Genomic DNA, 22658 nt, shown 5'->3' on the forward strand with positions numbered 1-22658 from the left:
CGAGCGCGAGACAAAGACAGGCGACAGAGACAAAGCACAGGAGACCGCTCTCGGACGAGTAGTGTCTCGCGACGGGCTCAGGCAGCACGTGTGTTGTTGAGTAAAATAATGGCAGAAATTAGATTTACTGGTGACCAAGACGAGCAATTGGTAGAATTAGTAGCAGAAAACCGACCACTGACCACCGACAGAAAGATCCTTCTTCACGTCTGGTTTTGAATATTGAACTCATAGGTTTTCTTTGTTTCTTTCGCAACAAATAACACAGCAACACATCATCATCTTCTTCGATTAACCTTTTTAGAAGCATTTTTGTACTCATTTTTCACAGAATATGTGCACGTATGTCTCAACAAAACAAAGAAAACAAACACTTTGCCGCATGTCTCGGTCGTCACCTCAAAAGTGTGTGGCGACAAGCTGCGATGTGTCCGTCTCCAGTCTCTGTCGCCTGCCTCGGTCGCTTGTCTCTGTCGCGTGTAGCCAAATTGTACCTTAACCACTTAATGATCACCTCCCCCTCACTCCTGTAATCACCGAAATTTCTCTCATCATCCCTCTTTCAATTTGTCTGTGTGACAGTTCGCAGTTTGAAATCATCTTTTTTGAGTACTAAATGATAAATGATGAACATAAATTTCAACTAACTTTACGATGTATATCACACATCGTTCTCTCACCGCTGATTCCTTATAGGTGGGTTTAAATTTCTAGTAACCATTGGAAACAACTGTGTGATGAGACACGCAGAATCTTCAGTTTCTGAAATCAAGTTGAAGACGAGAAGTGACGATTGCTCACTTTTTTCTGTATGCGTCGTCTGGTGTAACATTAAACAATACTGGGTTTTGTCCCAGGACATACCAAGAACTTAATCTGTCATGGCCCACACCTATTCGAAGACACTAGAACTTCTGGACATATCGGGACACTCACTCCTACATCTTTGGCCGATATGTACATCTAATAACATTTAAGAAAAACAACACCTTCGCCCAAAAATGGAAAAAACAAACGTAATGAAACATCACCAAAAAACTACAGAAATCATAATTGAGTTTTAAGCTCTTAGATATATTTTACACCTGATGATGGTTTTATAAAAACCGAAACATGTTGTGTAAATGTTCCGAAATGTAAATCGATCAATCGATATGGAACATGAATGATATTTTATTATCTTAATTATAAGAAATTTTAAATAAAAAATTATATTGTGATCAGACGGATTAAAATAAATAATTGATATAATATTCACAATATGACGCAATTACACTATCTTATATACAGATAATCAAGACTGTAATTTGAGAAACAAAATGCAGGAATCCAAGAAACATAGGTGACGTGTTTTGTGGTGAGAAAATTTCTGATGATTTTTTATTTTTATTTATATTTATTTAATTAATATAATTACACTAGCAGTGTGGTTTTGATTTGAAAGTGATTTAATTTAAAAGCCTTTTAACTACGGTTTTCGCAGAGTAGGTACACGTTTCTTCTATCTGAAGACGTAGGTACAGTCAGCCGGAGCGTGACATATTAGTAAACGTATTTTCTCTGTTCAGTCGATAACTTATAAAGAAAGTTTTCCCTTCACTCTATTTGTCTGTATGTTGTAGTCTACAGCTCTTAACGGTACGTCTTTAAGTCCCATTAGAATTCTGTTTTAAAGTCTGGATAATTAAAAGAGTTACCAATGCTAAAATAATTTTATATAATACTACGTTAAGTTTGATAATTTGAAATTTAATTTCGGTTCACGCTTTACTTACTACGGCACCGCCATTAAGCAACTGTGTCATTGTGAAAGTAATTTATCAAGTCCTGATAGCTCGGAGAAGCAGAATTTTAAACCGATGAAAGCCCGAAGTTCTTGGATTTAAAACACATTGCAACATTGTAGCTTGACATTATGTTCTCTTCCTTTCTTGTTGACCAAATAAGAAGGAGGCAACGATTGTGGAACACTAAGTAATCGAAGAATGGGTCGCAATTTGTTTGCTCTTAAGTCGATTAAAGTAATTTCGATATTCATTAATTCTTCACATTTTTGGAACCAGATGTCTCAATACCGTTTTTAAAAGACTCAGCAATGGACTGTACGTCTTGATTCCAGTCCACTACTGATTCTATTTCTCTAATTATCTACGCCTGGGTCTTCTTGAAGTCTTCCGAACATCATTTTGTACGAGGTGCGATCGTAAAGTTTCCTTTCTAAGCTCCGTGTGACTTCTTCCTCTTCCCAAAGATGAAAATTCAGCTAAAGGGAAGGAGATTTGAGACGATAGAAGAGATTCAGGCAGAATCGCAGATGGTGCTTGACAGGCTGACAAAGAAAGATTTCCAGGGATGCTTCCAGGCTTGGCAGCGGCGCTGGGATCGCTGTGTTCACTCCCAGGGGAACTACTTCGAGGGTGATGGATGAATTTAATACCTGAGATAAGTGTACGGGTTTTTATACGCGCAGTCTTGAAACCTTCCGATCGCACCTCGTATATATTCTCATGTGTGCTACATAACCTACCAATCTCATCGTCCTTCGTTTCGTCACGTGGTAAAGAGTACAAAGTACTGAGATCCTTGAATTTTTTCCTACGTCACTATTCACAAATACGTTCACTGTTTACCTGAACAATATATTCAGGACCCAGTTAACAACAGACTGTACGAATAGTGACGTAAAAAAAGACCAACATGGCACCCCGGGGATGCTACACTGCATACTGAGCTGCTAATTATGCACGGAGTAGTCTACGTTCTGCACCGACATCATTTTCACACCCTTAATTAAAACTCAGGATATAATTCCAATGGTTTCTGCACAGTCGTTCACTGGGAACGCGTAATCGATACAAGTACAACTGCACTGAGAAATTTCTCTTGGGAGAGCCATTCAGAAACTGTCGTCATTTTGTATCTTCTATTCTCGTTGTTCGAGAGCCACTTCAGACTGCTGTAGTATCGGCTCAGTTTGGGTAGAACAGTCTCCTGAGACTTAAGCACACTTTTCGTCGTATCTTAGCGGTACAGTAGGCCATAGTGCTTGGGACTGGAATCCCATTTGTATAAAGACAGTATTATTATGTTATAGAGAACATGAACGATCCTGTGCTCTTCTGACGCGAACGCCGCGGTTTCAAATCCCCACTGCAGCCATGAATGAAGACGATGTTGGCTGTACTCCATGTATACGAGGTGCGATCGGAAAGTTTCAAGACTGTGTTAATAGAGGGCGAACCGGATGTAGTACGAGCTTCTGCCGCTAGGGGGTGCGGCCTACATTCATAGTGAATCAGTGTGCCAGCCGGCATCATCGAATTAGCATTTGTTTCTTAGTTACGGGCGTTTTGGTAGTGCATTACACCGACCCTCCTGCGATTCGATTTCGGAATGGCGTGTGCATCAAATTTTGCCAAAGACTCGCCAAAACGGCTACGGAAACCTATGAAATGCTAAAGCAAGCATTTGGGGAGTCCGCAATGGATCGTGCACAAACTTTTGTGTGGCATTCACGTTTTAAAAATGGCCGAACCTCTGTCGATGATGACGAGCGTTCTGGACGACCATCTATTAAAACCATATATTTAAACTAGTGTTCATAAAACAACGTGTGTGTGTTAACTGGAGTCAATGCAGGGGCTGTTGGGAATACGGTGATTAACTTTCGGGTTCTAATTTTCTTGATCAGATGAACAACCATAAACCTCTCAAGAAGGACCCTTACGCTCATTCCCTGAGGGAAACTAGTCTATATAGATTATTAACATGTCCGTGTTTGAAGCTGGGAAGCATGTAGGTACTTAGTTCAGGTGTTTGGGATGTAGTTTAATGGCCTGATTTGTTTTTTATATGCCGAATATCGAAGATCTCATAATATATTACTTAATTTTCTCATGTATTATCTCTAGTCATTACATCTTAGTGCATATATGGCGATAAAATACATAGAATAAGTTAGCATAATATATTATACGAAGATTTCCGTCTTCTGGATTGTTGCGCTGTGTAGTCTGGTCGATGTTTACCAACGTTTCAGAGGTCATACTGCCTCCATCATCAGGGCGATGAGTATGAAGATTTCTGTCTTCTGGGTTGTTGCGCTGTGTAATCTGGTCGATGTTAACCAACGTTTCAGAGGTCATACTGCCTCCGTCATCAGGGCGATGAGTATGAAGATTTCTGTCTTCTGGGTTGTTGCGCTGTGTAGACTGGTCGATGTTAACCAACGTTTCAGAGGTCATACTGCCTCCATCATCAGGGCGATGAAGATTTCTGTCTTCTCGGTTGTTGCGCTGTGTAGACTGGTCGATGTTAACCAACGTTTCAGAGGTCATACTGCCTCCGTCATCAGGGCGATGAAGATTTCTGTCTTCTGGGTTGTTGCGCTGTGTAGACTGGTCGATGTTAACCAACGTTTCAGAGGTCATACTGCCTCTGTCATCGCCCTGATGACGGAGGCAGTATGACCTCTGAAACGTTGGTTAACATCGACCAGACTACACAGTGCAACAACCCAGAAGACGGAAATCTTCATACTCACCGCTGTGAGAACCTCAAGTCTTACATATTATACGAAGTTTATGAAGGCGAGATTTATCTAAAATTATTTAATTACTTTGCCATACACATATGCAGTTTTTTGGTCTCTGTAAATATAATACTTTATTTATATTTGTTTCACACAACAAACACCCGTGAGATATTATTTACAGACGGGAAAGTTAGTACTGGATAGGACAGTGATATTATCCCAGAGCGGAGGTCCATTATAATCTTGGCAACGCGCACACTTCTGTCCGCAGAAGCCGACCTTGTCACTCTGCAGTAGCTCTGTTGCTATATCGCATCGAGCTCTCTTAATTTTCTTGCATCATTGCGTTGTAACTACCTTGACTTGATTACTGGTGTTAGTATTTAGTAATAACACCAGGAGGAATGCGGGCGTTACATGTAAGGTGACATTTATGGGAAAACAAGAAATCATAACAAAATTGTGATGCGAATACTTCAAGAGAGGAGGCCATCTGGAGATATAAGCTAGGCTAGAAGTGAAAAAATATCAGATAATAATAATAATAATAACAAATATTAATATTAATATTTTACCTGCTTTTTTGTATCGGCGTGGAACTCGAGGAAAGCCTGTTGAGAAAAGAATGTTGAGTCAGAATTAAGAAGAATAAGAGATAAATTCATAACGAGGAACTTCTAATCTTCACCAGATATTTGAATTATTACGTTAAAATGAATGATGACGAAATTTTGGGTGGGGATTATCACTCAAGCAACACTTTAATTGGAAAAGTTGAAGGAAATAGACAACTTGGAATTCCAAGGCATAGATGGGAATGTCGGACTTAATAAAACAAATCCTAAGTACAGTAAAAGGTTGTGGACTGGATTGAACTGACTCACAATATAATGCAATGGCGAAATGTTGCGAATATTTTCGTAATGGAAAATGAAATCAGGGGGTTTATGAATCAGGTGGACGATTAACAGATTCTAAAATTAATTTTGCGGGTTAAGTTAATTATGTAAAAGCTCGTAATTTAATTTTTCGAAGTTCGGCAGTTTTTGGCCTCAAACACCATGGCCGTCATCCCGCACCCTCCTTATTTGCCGTGTGACTTCTTCCTCTTCCCAAAGATGAAAATTCAGCTAAAGGGAAGGAGATTTGAGACGATAGAAGAGATTCAGGCAGAATCGCAGATGGTGCTTGACAGGCTGACAAAGAAAGATTTCCAGGGATGCTTCCAGGCTTGGCAGCGGCGCTGGGATCGTTGTGTTCACTCCCAGGGGAACTACTTCGAGGGTGATGGATGAATTTAATACCTGAGATAAGTGTACGGGTTTTTATAGGCGCAGTCTAGAAACTTTCTGATCGCACCTCGTATATATGAGGCCTTTTCAGCAATATTCTGTCATCTCATTATCGTACGTATCTGCGTTTCTATTAAATTATCGCTGCCTGGATATTGCTCATATTTATTTAGCACAAAAATATATCTAATCTTCACATTTTGTCTATCAGCTTTGTCATAATTTATTGATTGTTCCTAAAATAACGTATTCTGTTCATACTTCTGATTCTGATGCATAAAAACAATTATACAGCCCGTGTACTGATAAATATGTACGTAACTGTCAGTTCCCGGCTGGTACTGCATGGCTCACCGCCAAGTGTTACAAGGGTTTTACCGATACGACTCAAGTATCACTCCATATAAACAATAAATTCATCTTCCAGGAGCCGGATAGTGATTAATTGCTTTCAACTCTGTCAATGAACGCACTGTAAAAATGAAAATTGCAGATGTGTGAAGAATGGAATTAACATAATTCGTACGTGCACACAGGCAGGCGTTAATAAACACGTGATCTTTTGTGTCATGAGATACAGAATACAGTGGAAAATCTTGAGAACATTTTCATAATGGTTTCTTGTAAACTGCTTTATCGTGAAACGCAAAGAAGTGTAATGGATGCTCATTGTATGAGCTCGCTGACTGCAACTGATCAAAATAAGTCCAAACTTTATAGCAAATTTTCTTACCCACTGCAGAAAACACGACAACAAAAGAAGGTAGGAGTTAAGGTTATTACGGTGGTAGGATAAAGATGGGTACAGTTTGGATAGTGGAGCCGTGTAGTCTGGTAGAAGTTTATGGACGTTTCAGAGGAACGTGATGCCACCATCATCAGGGCAGTTATTACTTTGTTGGAGGAGGCAGTAACTGCTTCTGAAACGCCGATAAACTTCTACCAGACCACATGGCTGTTCTGGCCAGAAGATAGCCAACTTCGTGACAGTAAAATATTTAATACATAACTCAGGCCGACAAGTCGTCGAGTTGCAAAGACGCGTGTAGTCTAAACTGCTGTTTCTTGTTCCAGTTTGAAACTTGACATTGAAATATCTCTTAGCTTCTAGCGAAAGTAACCCACGTGCAGATGAAATAAATCTTGCCTGTTATCCAAATAACGGGCATGTAATTTGGTTGATTATAATAATAATTCAGTATTTTTTCGATGTTATATAAATTTTCTGACATTATTTAGGTGAAATTAAATGTGGCATGATTCAGAGGTAACGTTTGAGGTAACAGTTGTAGCCTGTTTAATCACAATTACAGAATTTGCCTCGATTGGCTGAAGGAAGACACGAAATCCGTTGCCAGAATAGACGGCCTGTGGGCTGAATTTATCCCGGTTTAAAGTTTGTCCCACTATACGCCATGTAGGCGTTTGGGGGGAGAGGAGGTATAGCTCCTCTCTTCCTTGACCCCGGCACTAGATGGGGGTGAGTGGTCAGCATCACGCCCCGGCCGGCTTTACCCCCGGGAAAGGACCCCGATACCCATTGTAGAGGAGGCTGGGTGGGCCCTAGAGCCGGTCTGCAATGCGGGTTGCGTTACGAATCCTGAAAACAACAGAAATATAGTAATAGTAATTGTTGAAAATAATCGTCTCGGATTGCTAAACCACAGAACAAGGAACTGCTTTCGAAATGCGATAAACTCCTTGCTGTAAGATTTCATCCGGATTTTAGGAATCTGGTAAAATTCTTTTTGATGAGCGATGGCTTTCTCAATGGCCAGGTGTAGAGTCGATATACAGAGATAATATGCCTGCCTGCCTAACTAACTAACTAACTAGCTAACTAACTAACTAACTAACTAACTAACTAACTAACTAACTAACTAACTAACTAACTAACAGACTGATCTGACTGACTGACTCCCTGGTAGCAGAACCTGCCACTGGCCACGATCCTGAGGCAACTCCATTTACCATCCTCACAGCTCACCTCCATAAGATTCAACTTGATGTTATTCTACCATTTCCTTCGTAGTCTGCCCAGTGGTCGTTTTCCAGAAGGATTTACCACCAAAATGGGAGGATAATATCAAGCGGGATCTATGGGAGATAGGAGTTGAAGGAGACTGGATTTTGTTGGCCCAGGACAGGGTCCGGTAGAGGGCTTTGGTTAATTCGGTGATGAACCGTCGGGTTCGGTAAGCCATCTAGTTAGTTAGTTAGTAACTTATAATTATGTTCTGTCATTGTTGATTATGTTGATCTCGAAACACGCTCATGTAATTTTGTTTTGTCTACATTTACTTCTAGGCCTAATTATTTGCTAACCTGTTGGAGAGTTTCTGCATTCTAGGTTATGGTACCCACAACATTCCCTAGCAAACTGACATAATCAGCATATGCAAGTACCTGGTACAGACCATTCAATTCGAGCCCTTCCTGATTCCCTCTGACTTTCATGATGACATGTTCTAGACCAAAATTAAAAAGCATTGCGGATAAAGCATCCCCCTCTTTTAGGTTATTGTGCACTGGGAAAGGATCCGACAGACGGTTACCTATGCACAGTCTTTCCTCTAACCGAGTCATATGCCTTCCTAAAGTCCGCAAATAGTTGGTGTACTGACCTGTTATACTCCCAATTTTTTTTTCTAATATTTGTCGAATGCAAAGATCTGATCAATAGTTGACCTATTACGGCGTAATCAACATTCTGGCGTTAACCGTGCCAGAAGAATAATGGATTAAATTCTGTATGACATAGACAAAAGGGAGATTTCTCGGAAATTACTGCACTGAGTTTTGTCCTGTGTTCTATGGATATGGACACCAATTGATGTTTTCCACTGTTGTGGTAGTACTGTCTGGACCAAATCGAGATTATAAGCTTATGTATCTCTGAGTGTAATGTCCTATCAACTGCGTTGATTAATTTCGCTGGAATTGAGTCGATGCCTGGAGATTTATAACGTTTTAATTTCGCAATGGCAATTTCAACTTCATTAAGGATCGGTTCCATGATGAAGGACTCTGCTGTATATACTTCAGGCTCTTAGAATAGATCAACTACTTGAACGTTTATTAACCTACTAAAGTAATATTTCCATCTGTCTAAAATTCCATGTGAGTCTGAAAACAGATCCCCATTCTCATCCTTGATCAAATGCGTCCTAGGTTTGTACCCCTCCTTAAATTCATTTATGCCTCTATACAAATCTCTGGTGTTTTTATTTTTGCTGATAGTTTCCAGCTCTCCTATCTGATCTTTGAGATACTATGTCTCCTTTTTCCACAAATTTCTGCTGGTTTCGCGCCGTACACTGACATATCTTCTCCTAATTCTTCTCTTTCCACTGTCATCTGCTTATACTTTTTAAATATATTTTACATTTTCCTTCCCAAAATTCTTCGTATATGGCTGTTACTTACCCACGACATACGTAAGTTCGAAGTGAATTACCAACTAATACGAATTTAAACTTGTTTGGTACAAGAATATTAGGTAGATGGTATTTATCGCTTTGAATTCTCATTTGTCATGCCCCTGTAGTGAACTGTTTCTAGAGTTCATAAGAGTGTCTTACATAGAATCAGCACGTCATAACCCTTTACGCTAATTAGCTTACACTATCAAAGCTTACCCCCTCAAGATATGCTCTAATACTTCCATCTTCTTCTCTGTCTTACAAAGGACCGTTTTCCTAGAAGTTCCCTCATCAAAACTTTGCTTTTCTTGTCGAAGCTACAGGTGAACCGAGAAAGGTAGCAACTGACTGTTACAGCTCTCATTTAACTTTCTCGCTTCTACACAACAATTTCCTTATTATCTGCACATGAATGGATTTTCGCGTTTTTATACAGGCCCTGATTTTAGTCTTCTGGAGATCGCTGAAGTGAAAGTGTTTGTTGGTTTATCCTCCTCACAAACCAAGCGTATATATATATATATATATATATATATATATATATATATATATATATCTGTTGTTTTGTATGGGTGTGAAACATGGTCTCTCACTCAGAGGGAGGAACACAGATTGCAGGTGTTTGAGAATCGGGTGTTGAGGAGGATATTTGGGCCTAAGAGGGAAGACGATGGGACGTGGAGAAAACTGCATAATGACGAGCTTAAAAATCTGTACTCCTCCCCCAGTATTGTGAGGGTGATTAAGTCGAGAAGAGTGAGATGGGCGGGACATGTAGCGCGCATGGATGGGACAAGAGGTGTGCACCGGGTACTGGTTGGGAAACCTGAAGGGAAGAGACCGCTGGGGAGACCTAGACGTAGATGGGAGGATAATCTCAGGCGGGATCTATGGGAGATAGGAGTTGAAGGAAACTGGATTTTGTTGGCCCAGGACAGGGTCCGGTGGAGGGCTTTGGTTAATTCGGTGATGAACCTTCAGGTTCGGTAAGCCATCTGGTTGGTTGGGTCCACTATTTGGGAAGCCTGAGGAGAAGAGGCCGCTGGGGAGACCTAGACGTAGATGGGAGGATAATCTCAGGCAGGATCTATGGGAGATAGGAGTTGAAGGAGACTGGATTTTGTTGGCCCAGGACAGGGTCCGGTGGAGGGCTTTGGTTAATTCGGTGATGAACCTTCGGGTTCGGTAAGCCATCTAGTTAGTTAGTTAGTTATATATATATATAATATATATATAATTTCTAGAACATAAACTGCTTTTAATCCTTCATTTTTGGGGGAGATTCGAACTGGCATACGCTGGGAGGCTGTATGCTCGATGCCATAATATATATTCCATTCGGATATAAAATAAAGACGTTCACTTCAGGAAAATTATTTTCAGAATAACATCATGGTCTCTATGTAATTCACTATTTTAGCAGCTTTAAAGTTTCTGACATTAAAGTTCTTTGTTTTATGGCGTATATATGTAAGTTCGCTTTGCATCCGGCTGCGTCATCAGGCGTCGGTATCTGTTCGCTTTTAACCATCGGTAATTACGATTAAGTTCTGAAAGTGATGTCACGATTCTGATGTTTAAGAGCTGTGACAGGTTTTGTAACCGGCTGAACTAGTTCAGACCGATTAATAACATTTAAATAACAGAGAAACACTTAATTTAATTGTGATACACAAAAATACACTCCGTGGATCACATACCTCCCTGAGAAAGTGATAATGGATTATCTAGGCAAGAAATTACTCCCTTTTGATGGAACCTAAGGGTTCATTCCCGTGTTCGCAAAAGTTTGTCACCGCGGGGGCGTATCCTGAGTCAGATGAATGTAGTCTGCAAACACACACGATTTCCATGATCTTTTATATAAAAGAAAACTACAGTACAAAATACACGGAGTATTTTAATTCATGTACAGTCTGTGATAAAATTGCTGCACAAGGACCTTCTACCTACGAATAGAAGATTGGTTTTAGGTTAGTACTTCAGCACAAATAAGAGAAATGTAGTCTGGGGTTAACATCGGTTAAAGAAGGGGTGTCCACAGTTACATGTGAAGCAGTAGAGACTGGAAGATCTGATACAATGTCAAATTAAGCGCGTTTCAGTTTACATCTGATTTCAAACGTATCGTACAACTAATTACCATAATATATATTTATTTATTATTTCAGTCTATACACAAACTTAGTTTTTAAAATGTTATTGTTAAAATTAAAATTTAGCGCTTTTCATCGTTATTACGATGTTACATTTTCAGCGCTTATTATTTTGCGACATGTTTCGATGCTATTGCATCATCCTCAGGTTTTTTATTGTTATTTTCATCTTTAAAACTAATGTATATTTATTAATGCAACCTTTTATTGATTTATTTGTTTTGTAGATTTCTTTTTGTAGGTATTTGTTTTGATCTTCGTAGTATTTTGCATATTTTGGTCAGTTGTTCATTTTAATTTTAACAACAATATTTTAAAAACTAAGTTTGTGTATAGACTGAAATAATAAATAAATATATATTGAATTTTAACACAAACATGACGCATTTAAACTACAAACTTAATTACCATAAGTTGTACGCTAGAACAGTTGTGAACTACGTATTTTGAACCGGTTCTTAAATGTTATTGGTTGAGACGTCTCATTTTAAAGATCTGGTTCAGGTTCAGGTTTGTCAGAATTATGTGGCTCAGTTCGGTTTACATTTCGGTCCACTTCAAAGGCGTTGTGCCCATAACTAACTTTTATTGTGATGAATTTGGAACGAAAGTTTACACTTTCACGTCTTTTGGAGCAGGAAAAAGAATGCAAGGAAACATACATTGTTTTTCATAAAACAACCAATTAAGAAGATTAGTTTTTTGTTGATGGTGGGATTAAGGTCGTCAGGCTTCGGTGCCCAGACTTGAATCAATATACACGCAATAAGTAAATATTTGGTCTGAGTGACAACGTAAGCTCGAATTTAATTCTGTCTTTGTAACATTCAGATCTTAAATCCTAAAAATACCAAAAATTTTCTATTTCTTATATAACTGATTAATCTGTGTTTCCGATTTCCGAGATTTCCATCTCTTGTAAATAAATGACCACTCCCACTAACAGTGAGACTATCTGTGATAAAATGCACTTGTACCCATGTTGTACGTGGGATTGGAACCCCTGACACCTGGGCCAAAGACCATGAGCTCCAAAAATAGTGGGACATTTGGCGGCTGTGCTGGCTGTACGACATTGCATTTTCTGCTATGCGCTGTCGCTGAGTTAATTGCCACGTTTCCTATTCGTAGCGGCACAGCTACTAAATATCCTCACTGTATTATGGAGCTGCAAGGATTGACCATGAATCGAATCTGTTTGCATGTAGATCTACATTGCACACGAGGATAATCAGGTCATTTAAATAAAATATAAAATTTCATTCGTGTTACATACAATTCACGACAACTGATTACTTTGTTTTTGTAAGGGAACACGAAAACTGCCGCCTTTGGCATGAGACCCACAGATTGCAATCAGATTCTGTATTGAATTATTGTATTATAATTTTTAAAAGCAAGAAACGGACTTGGAGAGTGTGGTAGATCGTTTCTAATTGAAGCTGACTGTCTCACAGTCACCATATTCAGGAGAGTTTAAGGAAGTGACGCACTTAGGGGTAGAGGACGAGGCGTCTTTGTGGATGAAATGAATACTCGAGGTCTAGGTCATAACTTTAGACGCCTGCGACAGCTTTAAGCGATGAAATGCTTCCAGAAACGCGTTTTAGTACTTGGTTCAGAAGGTATATATAGAATTCTAAGTTATTTAGTGCATAAACTTGCAGTTAATCAACCAAAACTCTCATCGTTTGTAGGTGTTGTATGGTAAGTTTATATTCTATGTGTCATGAGATGATAAAGTTGCGTCATATTGTGATAAATATATATTTGTTTGTTTAAATCTTGTCAGTCTAATCACAATAAAATTCCTATTAAATATTAAAATATTACATAATTAACATTTAAATATTTAAAATATATTAAATAATGTTCTCTATCGAAATGTTCGATTTACATTAGAACATCACTTTTTTACACGACATGTTTCAGTTCTAAAAGAACTATTTTCAGGTGTATAAAATTATATAAACTTAAATATAATTTCTTAAATGCAACTTTTAGTCAGATGTTTATCAGATTTCAAATGATGTTTTTTTTCCAGATTTTATTGTAAACAAATCTATATGTCAGTGATTCTGAAGCTTGAAGAAAATAAAACAACAAAATATGGCAAAAAGAACTTAGACGCCTGCTTTATTTAAAAAGAACAAGGCCTATAAATTAATCATAATTTACAAATTATCTCTCCGTATCTCCAACGTAAATTCCACTATTAGGTATTCATACAGCGTAAATTTGTCAGACATAACCTCAACGTTTTACACACTCACCATTCCTGTTATTTAGAAAATGTGTCCTTCTGAATTTCTGTCCCCATATATAATTTAAAATCGTCCATTAGTTACAGCCGTGAAATCAAAAACGAAACACCGATATCCCGCGGTGATGTTATTCTACTTTATACAAACATTACGGAACTAGTATCTTATTTCTTAAGACCTGTTGTTACACAAAGTTTCATAATTATGCGTTAGTAGTGGGGATATTATCTCTTCCACATCATAAGATCTAACGGTCATCATGTCGATCTTATTCATAACTAGAAAATGGAAGAGCACATGTTCTAATAAGTTAATTTTGTAGATTTGGTTTGGACCTGTTAACGTGAATCCTGTAAATACCTTGAAACAACAAGTATTTTTTCCTAATTTATTTAACGACGTCTTTTTAGTAGCTAGATATTTCAGTCACAGTCCACTATAATAGCAGCGTACCACGCCCCGAAAGCTGAACTTACTTGAAACAAAATACCGCCACCGGACACGACACCCCCCCCCCCCCCCCCCCCCGAAACATTCGCTGTTTTCCTACGCTTCGTAGCTTCATTACCTCTCTGGAGCAGAGTCTGTCTTAAGAGATTAACATTCTGAAGATTCAAAAGACCTTGCTACTGGTCCCTATCCTGAGACAACTGAATATAGTCTTTTTCCTTACGTCTTATTTAGTTAAGATTTATTATAATTTGTCATCCAATCAACTTCCAGGACTCTAGTCTCTTCTGTATAGGTGTTCCCACCAAAATTTTGTTTTCATTTCTTGTCTCTCAGAAGCATTTCAGATGCTAGGTCTATATAATTTTTATTTATTTGGCGGCCGAAGTTGTGTTTGCTGAAGAACAAAGACGAAGTCATTATATTTATTTCTCTAACATCACCATTATCTTCAGAGTCTTCATTGTAATTGTCTGCATTATCTCAACATGCCTGCTACATGTTCATTGCATTATAGGCTTAATTATCCTTTCTGTACTGACCTGTAAATCCTCGTGATGTAATATCCTAAATTATTCATTTCATACGAATAGATGGTTCGTGATAATTCGGTTCATCTCACGTCGCACTTTCTGATCAATACCGGTGCTTCGACATCATCATGGCGCCTCCTCGTACCATTTGACAGTCCTCCAAAACTGGCAAGGCGCCGGGCATTACAAGTAAGAATATGAACTACATGTCTTTTGATATAACAAGGACAGTAATCGTGCTATTAAAGATGGGAAATTTCTTGTCTATCCACGCCAACAGTTCTCACAAATCATTTTAATTGAAAAAGTTACAAGCCTAACACACTGAGGAGTTCTTCATCCAACGAGATCTCCCGATTATTTTGCAGATTCAGTGAATATAAACTTATCTTTCTTTGACTGTGAAATGGTTGAAAAATTGGAATAGAAAAAAATAATTAATTCGTCACAACGATTTCTAAACTGTATTATATTAGGTGATCAAAGATCTAATTAAAAGAAATCTGTTCATCTTTGCGAAAAACAAAATAGTTTGTACGATGTAATGTAGAATGACGTAAATTTAGCAAAGAAATGCATACTCATGGCTTTAGGACACCAAAGCTTTAGGTTCCTGAAGTATTTAGAAGAGATTTCCATAATTGTTGATATAAGATAAGTGATACTTACTGATAGGAATGGTGTAATACCTAGGATACAATTTTCTCTTCCAATCTAAGGACAGACTTTGGCAGAACGTAAGAGAAATAAGGAATTGAATATCCGTGATCAGCTCGCACAGTAATTTCATCCACAGTTTGATCTGTCAGAAAAGTGGGCAAGAAAAAATAATGCCTTATATAAAATATATCATGGCGAACGTGTTGCATATTAACACAGAAACATGCGCAACGCAGGACAAAAGGGGGTCGCTGCGTTGAAGAGTTTCTCAACTCTCATCTGCAGATAAAAAATTTCAGTCGATTAATCCGAGCGTCGTACTTAAATATCTCTGCGCCACGAGAAACACTTTAAACTGAACGAAAAATATCGTAATTTTTATGATCGAAGTTCCTTCGTTTATGAGATTACGTGAAGTTTTAATTTTTTTTTGTTTATAGTTAGTTCTTTAATTATCAATACGTTTTTTTTATCACTGCAGTGTCGAATGGGAGATATACGAGTCATAATTACCACTCCCCTCCCATTAAATCACATACTTAAAAATATAAGGGAGCTGTTAAATATATCAAAAAGCTAGACTCATTATTTTTGCAGAGAAATCCCGTAGAAGAGATGATAACCGGTTTCAAGTAAACATTGTTTCCGAGTTTGTGTTTGGAAAGTGAGAATTTATTGAAAATTGTTATTGACAGATCTTAAATAAATAGGTTTAGTGGATATAATTCTGCACGAAGTCTTAAATTATATTGATAACAAAATAAATTTACAGAAAATATATTCCACTGCATGGAGACGTAATAATTTTACATGGATTTCGTCCGATAAACAATTTGTTGCTTTTCAAATGGCCACATTGCTCAGCCCTCCATTATCCGCTGGCCGCACAATGTGCATATATTTTATATAGAATAACCGAATATTTGTTATTATTATCGGGGACATTACACATACTTTAGTAAACAGAACCAAATTATTTTTAAAGTTATTTTTTAATCATTGTATTAAACAAATTATAAATTATCTCGAATCAAAATTATGAGAAGATTTTTCACAAATGCTCCCGGAAAAGGTTGTACACGCAACTGCCACCAACCACAGACAGGATTCTTGTCTTTAGTAAAATTCTTACAGAACTTAAAGAATTCTCCTTATTTGAATTTTGACTTAAGTTCATCTCTGCAGTGATGGTCGGTTAGTCTGAGCTGGAAAATAGTTTCGGCGTCGTATCATGTGATGCTTGAGAAAGTTAGCAAATGCTCTGAACAAAAATTCAGTCCTGATAATTTCTGAATATATTTGTAAAGATGAGACAGCATTCCATTTGAGAACTAATTATTTGATCGTTCCTGCGACTGTAGGAAGGTAAAAATCGTACTTTTGTAGACTGTCATAATAATTCTGAACACCCTATTATCTGGTGTTGAAGTGAATCGAAATACACAAATTCTTGAATCACTACAGAACCAAACGTTACACCACATGAAAATGTACACATTTGCGAAGTTGTTGTGAATAGTAAACACACTTGTTGAACGTGGAGAAAAACTGAGTTTCACCGTCTTATGAAATATCAGCAACCAGCCCATTGTACTGTCATTCAGTTCAGATTGACGGCTTCAGACTTTTTGCTTAGCTTACGCAACAATTCAGAAGTCAATTACAGGAAAACTGCGACGACTCAAAAGTCACTCCAGGAACTTGTTCTGAAGAATCAGAACGTTTCTTAAAATTACGTTGGTGAATATTCAATGTTTGGAATAAATAAGCTACTAGTTTTATTCTGAATTTTTCAGAACACTTCTGTTTTAAATCTTTAAATGTTTAGTTTGAACATACGTCAAATTATATTCTTTCGGAATACTTACATTACGTGTGTTTACCGTGGCTCGCGTGATCGTTTGCTTTATTCGATCTCTGTTTTTCTTGAATTATTTGTATATTGAATTTTATTTAAAAACCTAATAGTTTAATATAAAACATGCCTTTAAAAAAGAAACCTCAGTGTAATACAATCTGTTTTGTTGAACGTCTTATAATGCTAGAACTCAAAGTATGAAGAAACACGACGTAGTTAGCAAAACTGTCCGATTTGTTTTAAACCGCAAACAGAGAACCAGACGCCACAATTAAAACATTTCATCTACTGTCAGGACATACAGAATTACTTTGATGCAAAATATTACAGTTGCTTTCGCTGGTTAATTTTACGAGGTGCGATCGGAAAGTTTCTAGACTGCGCGTATAAAAACCCGTACATTTATCTCAGGTATTAAATTCATCCATCACCCTCGAAGTAGTTCCCCTGGGAGTGAACACAACGATCCCAGCGCCGCTGCCAAGCCTGGAAGCATCCCTGGAAATCTTTCTTTGTCAGCCTGTCAAGCACCACCTGCGATTCTGCCTGAATCTCTTCTATCGTCTCAAATCTCCTTCCCTTTAGCTGAATTTTCATCTTTGGGAAGAGGAAGAAGTCACACGGAGCTTAGAAAGGAGGTTGGGGTCGGTTCTTGCAAGATCTTTGAGCTCCTGACAAACGAGAAGTCGATTGTGCTTCTGGTCCTCAGACAGGATGCGTCGCATGTGGAGTTCTTCCTTTAGAATCAGCTGACAGGTCCCATAGCCTATCCCAACAATGTCGCACAAGTCGTTGATGGTACGACGTCGATCTTCGTGAATGGCCTGCCGAATCTTCGTAACATTTTCGGGCGTTGTGCTCGAAGATGGTCGTCCAGAACGCTCGTCATCATCGACAGAGGTTCGGCCATTTTTAAAACGTGAATGCCACACAAAAGTTTGTGCACGACCCATTGCGGACTCCCCAAATGCTTGCTTTAGCATTTCATAGGTTTCCGTAGCCGTTTTGGCGAGTCTTTGGCAAGAGATTCAGGCAGAATCGCAGATGGTGCTTGACAGGCTGACAAAGAAAGATTTCCAGGGATGCTTTCAGGCTTGGCAGCGGCGCTGGGATCATTGTGTTCACTCCCAGGGGAACTACTTCGAGGGTGATGGATGAATTTAATACCTGAGATAAGTGTACGGGTTTTTATAAGCGCAGTCTGGAAACCTTCCGATCGCACCTCGTATCTGAAACACAGGCAGCCAGAACTCTAATTAACCCAAAGACGGTCAGTATAATTTCAATAAAATAATTTTGCCTCCTTTGGTCCTGAATCAGCAATTATTTTACGAAGGCGGTGGGAGGGAAATGTAATCCTACGGATTGCAGAAACAATTCAAGAACAATACATCTATAAGAGCTGCTATAAGAAGTCTAAATGGAGAACTTATATACATTACTTTATACAGTCCCGACATATGAATTGAGATACCCTTAAAATGTACATTTATTTACGTGTCACCGTTTAATTTTGTTGCAGGCCACATGAACACTGGCTGTCCGAGGGTTTTACATGACTGATAACACCATAAAGTAAGCCTGTACTGCTACACGCCATGTAGGCGCTTGGGGGGAGAGAATGTGCAGCTCCAACTCGTTCTTGATCTCGCCACTAGATGGGGTTGTGTGGTCATCGTAACGCCTCGTCCCGCTTTACCCTTGGGGAAGGGACCCTCGTTGTGTACTTAATAGGATACCGGGTAGAATTAACACCATATCACCAAGTAAGTAAATTAAAAGCTTGTAAACCTTAATTAGAATATATAAATGGCCCGTTCTTTACATGAGAACTGTTCTGTTGCGAAATTACGAAAATTTGTTTTATATAGCTCTGAGATGAATTATCTGTTCATCGTCCATATTTAATTGGAGATAAACTGTTATGAATTTGCTACTTTATTAAATCATGCGTATTTAATAAACTACAACTTTGAGGCTGTAATTTTGCTTATTATATAAGTTTATATATAATAATATTTATAAAATTATAATTATTAATAACAGACTATTTAATATTCTAAATGACATAAGAAAGTTACTTCATTACAAGGTAGAAAAACCTTTTCTTATTTGTAAGACAATTGATCTGAAAGCTAAATGATGTAACACGGAACTTCTTTTGTACTGTTTATTGTCATGTCGTTCGCTTTATGCATGAAACATTTTACGGTTGCATAGCAACAAGACAGTGGCGGTTGTGAATATTAATATCTCGTCTTCATTTTATTCAAGCTACGCTGTGGACCTTATAAACTACACGTTTTACGAAAGAGCAGTGCATGTAATATTAATGTGTTTTACTCTTATTCAGCATTAAAAATCAACGTCACTCTAACGCTTAAAAGGCCGACGTCCTTAATTCTTCTCTACCGTCCGTGATGATAATCTAATAGATTATTTTAAGGGACTTTCCGGTTTGTCCCCAAATCTTTATACAAATTACAGCTTTGTAATATTAACACGAATGTTTGTAGATTCGACATAAGCAGTAATGGTTTTACGTTCGCCATTAATTACTTAAAAAACTATTCAGGCTTATGTTTTATAATTCACTTAGATATGTAATCTACATATAGAACGTCTGTGTTACTTAATAAACTGTTCATTGCATTGACTAGGAAAACACGTTTTCTGGGTATGTGGGCCTTAAACATGTACCTTTATTCCTTAATACGAATTTTAAGTGAAAATTCATTTCTTAAAATTATGAGTAAATTAGAATATTTGAGAATATCTTCTGTTGTAAATAATATTTAAATTATGGTTATGTAGTTGTAAAGAAATTGTTCGTAATTTCTGCTCTAGTCTATGATTCTCGATAATCAGTTAATTTTAATGTATTGTTTGAACGACAGAACTTATACACTGTCTAATCAATTTGAGGATAATAATGAATTTTTTTTTAATACACAAATACTATATATGGTCGGAGATGTTGCTACCTATTTCAGTGTACTAGTCTGTTGTTGGTATAAGGACCAGGGAATTGTCAAGCCTCAAATTTGTTTCCAAAGGCAGGGTTCACACAAAGAACAACGAATAGACGATACGTGATAGATGTCGCTTACAAAAGTAGCTTTGCATTACAATGTGAACACTTAACATCGGGACAACAAGGAAAAATCTTTTGTCGTTCAGTGACAGGCGCTATATCTCGAAGGAAAGTTTTTGTGCGATATCATCTATTGATAAATATCGCCTGTTGCTGTAGAGGGGATTTCCTTATAGCGGCTTATTATGCGTTGTTTGTACGAAGTGCATAGGGAGAACGCATTATGGGTTGTTCCTGTCTGTCTGTCTGTCCAGTCGATTCAACAAGAGAACCACTGTACGGATTTGGATGAAATTTGATATAGGGGTTGTAGGATAAGACAGGATATCGGAGAAAATTGGTCAGTTGGCAAAGTTTTTATATAAATAAAACTAATAAAAATGAACGGGCATAGTTTGGACTGAGTAGTACATTGTATCATACGTAAACTTGGTCTTGAGTTAGTGGTTTCGTCTCTGACATTACAATTGGCTGCTCTCGAAGCAAGTGTAATTAGTGTGAGATGAGGTTTTCATGGCATTGAGGTTGATGGTGTTGATGATATATGGGATTTTGTTCCGTGTGGACTAGCCGGCAACGCTGAAGATGGAGACAGTACATTTCTCCAATCATACCCCGACGAGTCTACACGGCGTTAAAACCAAGAAGAACGTTATCGAAGGTAGTTTGTGCTTCTCTAAGTACTCGTAAACAAATAGACGAGAAAACAAATACACCCACACAAAATCATGTTAAGCACGACGTACATACAGAACAACTTCGAATACGATATTAAAAATACAATAAAATCTGGAAGAAAACATAATTTAAAATCCGAAAAAACATCTGACTAAAAGTTGCATTTAAGAAATTATATTTAAGTTTATATAATTTTATACACCTGAAGATGGTTCTTTTAGAATTGAAACATGTGGTGTAAAAAAGTGATGTTCTAATGTAAATCGAACATTTCGATAGAGAACATCATTTAATATATTTTAAATATTTAAATGTTAATAATGGTAATATTTTAATATTTAATAGGAATTTTATTGTGATTAGACTGACAAGATTTAAACAAATATAAACAAATATGTGTAGACTAATTAAATGCTTAAGTGCAATAAGTGTAAAGAAGGGAGTTATGTATGTCGGGTTATTTACGTATGTTTCCAAAATAAAACAATACGAAAAACGTAATTTAGTGTTTCGTTACTTTTCGCTGCCGTACTATAATATTTTCGCTTTCAGCTTGAACCTTCTGTTTGCAAACCGCGTTCAATTAGAGCAGAGTTAAATTCCGTTTCTGTATGTGTTGTAAGCGAGAATGTGATTTTATAGACCAACTATAAAATGAAGCTGAGCGCACTTCATTTTCACGGTGGATACAGTCAGGATTCTGACCGTCAAGAGCAAAGGAAATGGGATTGGTGGGAGGTGGGGGTGTAGGTTATTTCCTCCACCAGAACAAAATGTACAGCAAGCGACAGGCACTTTTAATGCGCCACTCAACACCCCTTCACACCCTTCCATCAAGCTCCGTACTACCAACATGAAGCTTTCAGTGCCTTTAACCCCCGAAAAAATAACAAAATATGGACTGAAAGGTAATGCGAGGTCTTTAGTGTCAAAACATCCATTTTCTGCTGTAGATTATTGATAAAATGCCTCGGGTTATTAGTTGAATATGTCACATTCAGAAGGTTATAGGAACCCTCGAAGCCTACTTCTAGTTTTTTAGCCTAGGGTTGAAAGCCAGAACCATAAACTGATAATCATAAAATTTGGCTGCAGTGTTCAACAGAGACGTATAAGTAATTTAAATGAAATAGCTAACCACCATAAAATCCTCCAATTTTTTTAAATTAAATCATACTACAGAAGTTAAAACTGTTTTAAGAATAAAGTGATTAAACGAATATTAAATTTTGTTTAAGGTTTACATGCGTCATGTTTGTGTTTTTTGATTAAAATATATAATAAAATTCAGGTCAATACACAAAACTTTATTTAGATGTTAAAATTTAAAATTTAGATGTTAAAATTTAAAATTTTAAATTTGCGCCATTCATCACTATAAGGATGTTACAATAGAGCGCTTTCATTCACTTCACAACATGTTTCGATGTAATACATCATCTTCAGGTGTTGTCTTTTAAAACTATTTTATATTATAATGCATGTCTTTCAATATATTGATTATTGTAGCATGTGTTCCGTGATACACCACACAACACGACTTATGAATAATCAAAACAAACATAAGATGCGTAAAACGGGAGGATCAGCGGAACACATGCTACAATAATCAATATATTGAAAGACATGCATTATAATATAAAATAGTTTTAAAAGACAACACCTGAAGATGATGTATTACATCGAAACATGTTGTGAAGTGAATGAAAGCGCTCTA

At 37.5% G+C, this 22658-nt stretch overlaps 1 long non-coding RNA gene across 1 annotated transcript in view; it reads left to right on the top strand.

The window, feature by feature from the left end:
* Window positions 1-21141, top strand: part of LOC147875030 (uncharacterized) — a 75847-nt gene extending 54706 nt beyond the window's left edge. Inside the window, exons 3-4 of the long non-coding RNA XR_015537641.1 lie at window positions 18692-18935; window positions 20834-21141. This is a non-coding gene — a long non-coding RNA (uncharacterized LOC147875030). The remainder of the gene's footprint in view (window positions 1-18691; window positions 18936-20833) is intronic.
* Window positions 21142-22658: the final 1517 nt, after the last annotated feature.

Source organism: Zootermopsis nevadensis, unplaced genomic scaffold, assembly GCF_977971745.1.
Source record: "Zootermopsis nevadensis isolate Lab colony 2312 unplaced genomic scaffold, Znev_1.0 Znev_ptg000002l, whole genome shotgun sequence".
Taxonomy (NCBI): Eukaryota; Metazoa; Arthropoda; class Insecta; order Blattodea; family Termopsidae; genus Zootermopsis; species Zootermopsis nevadensis.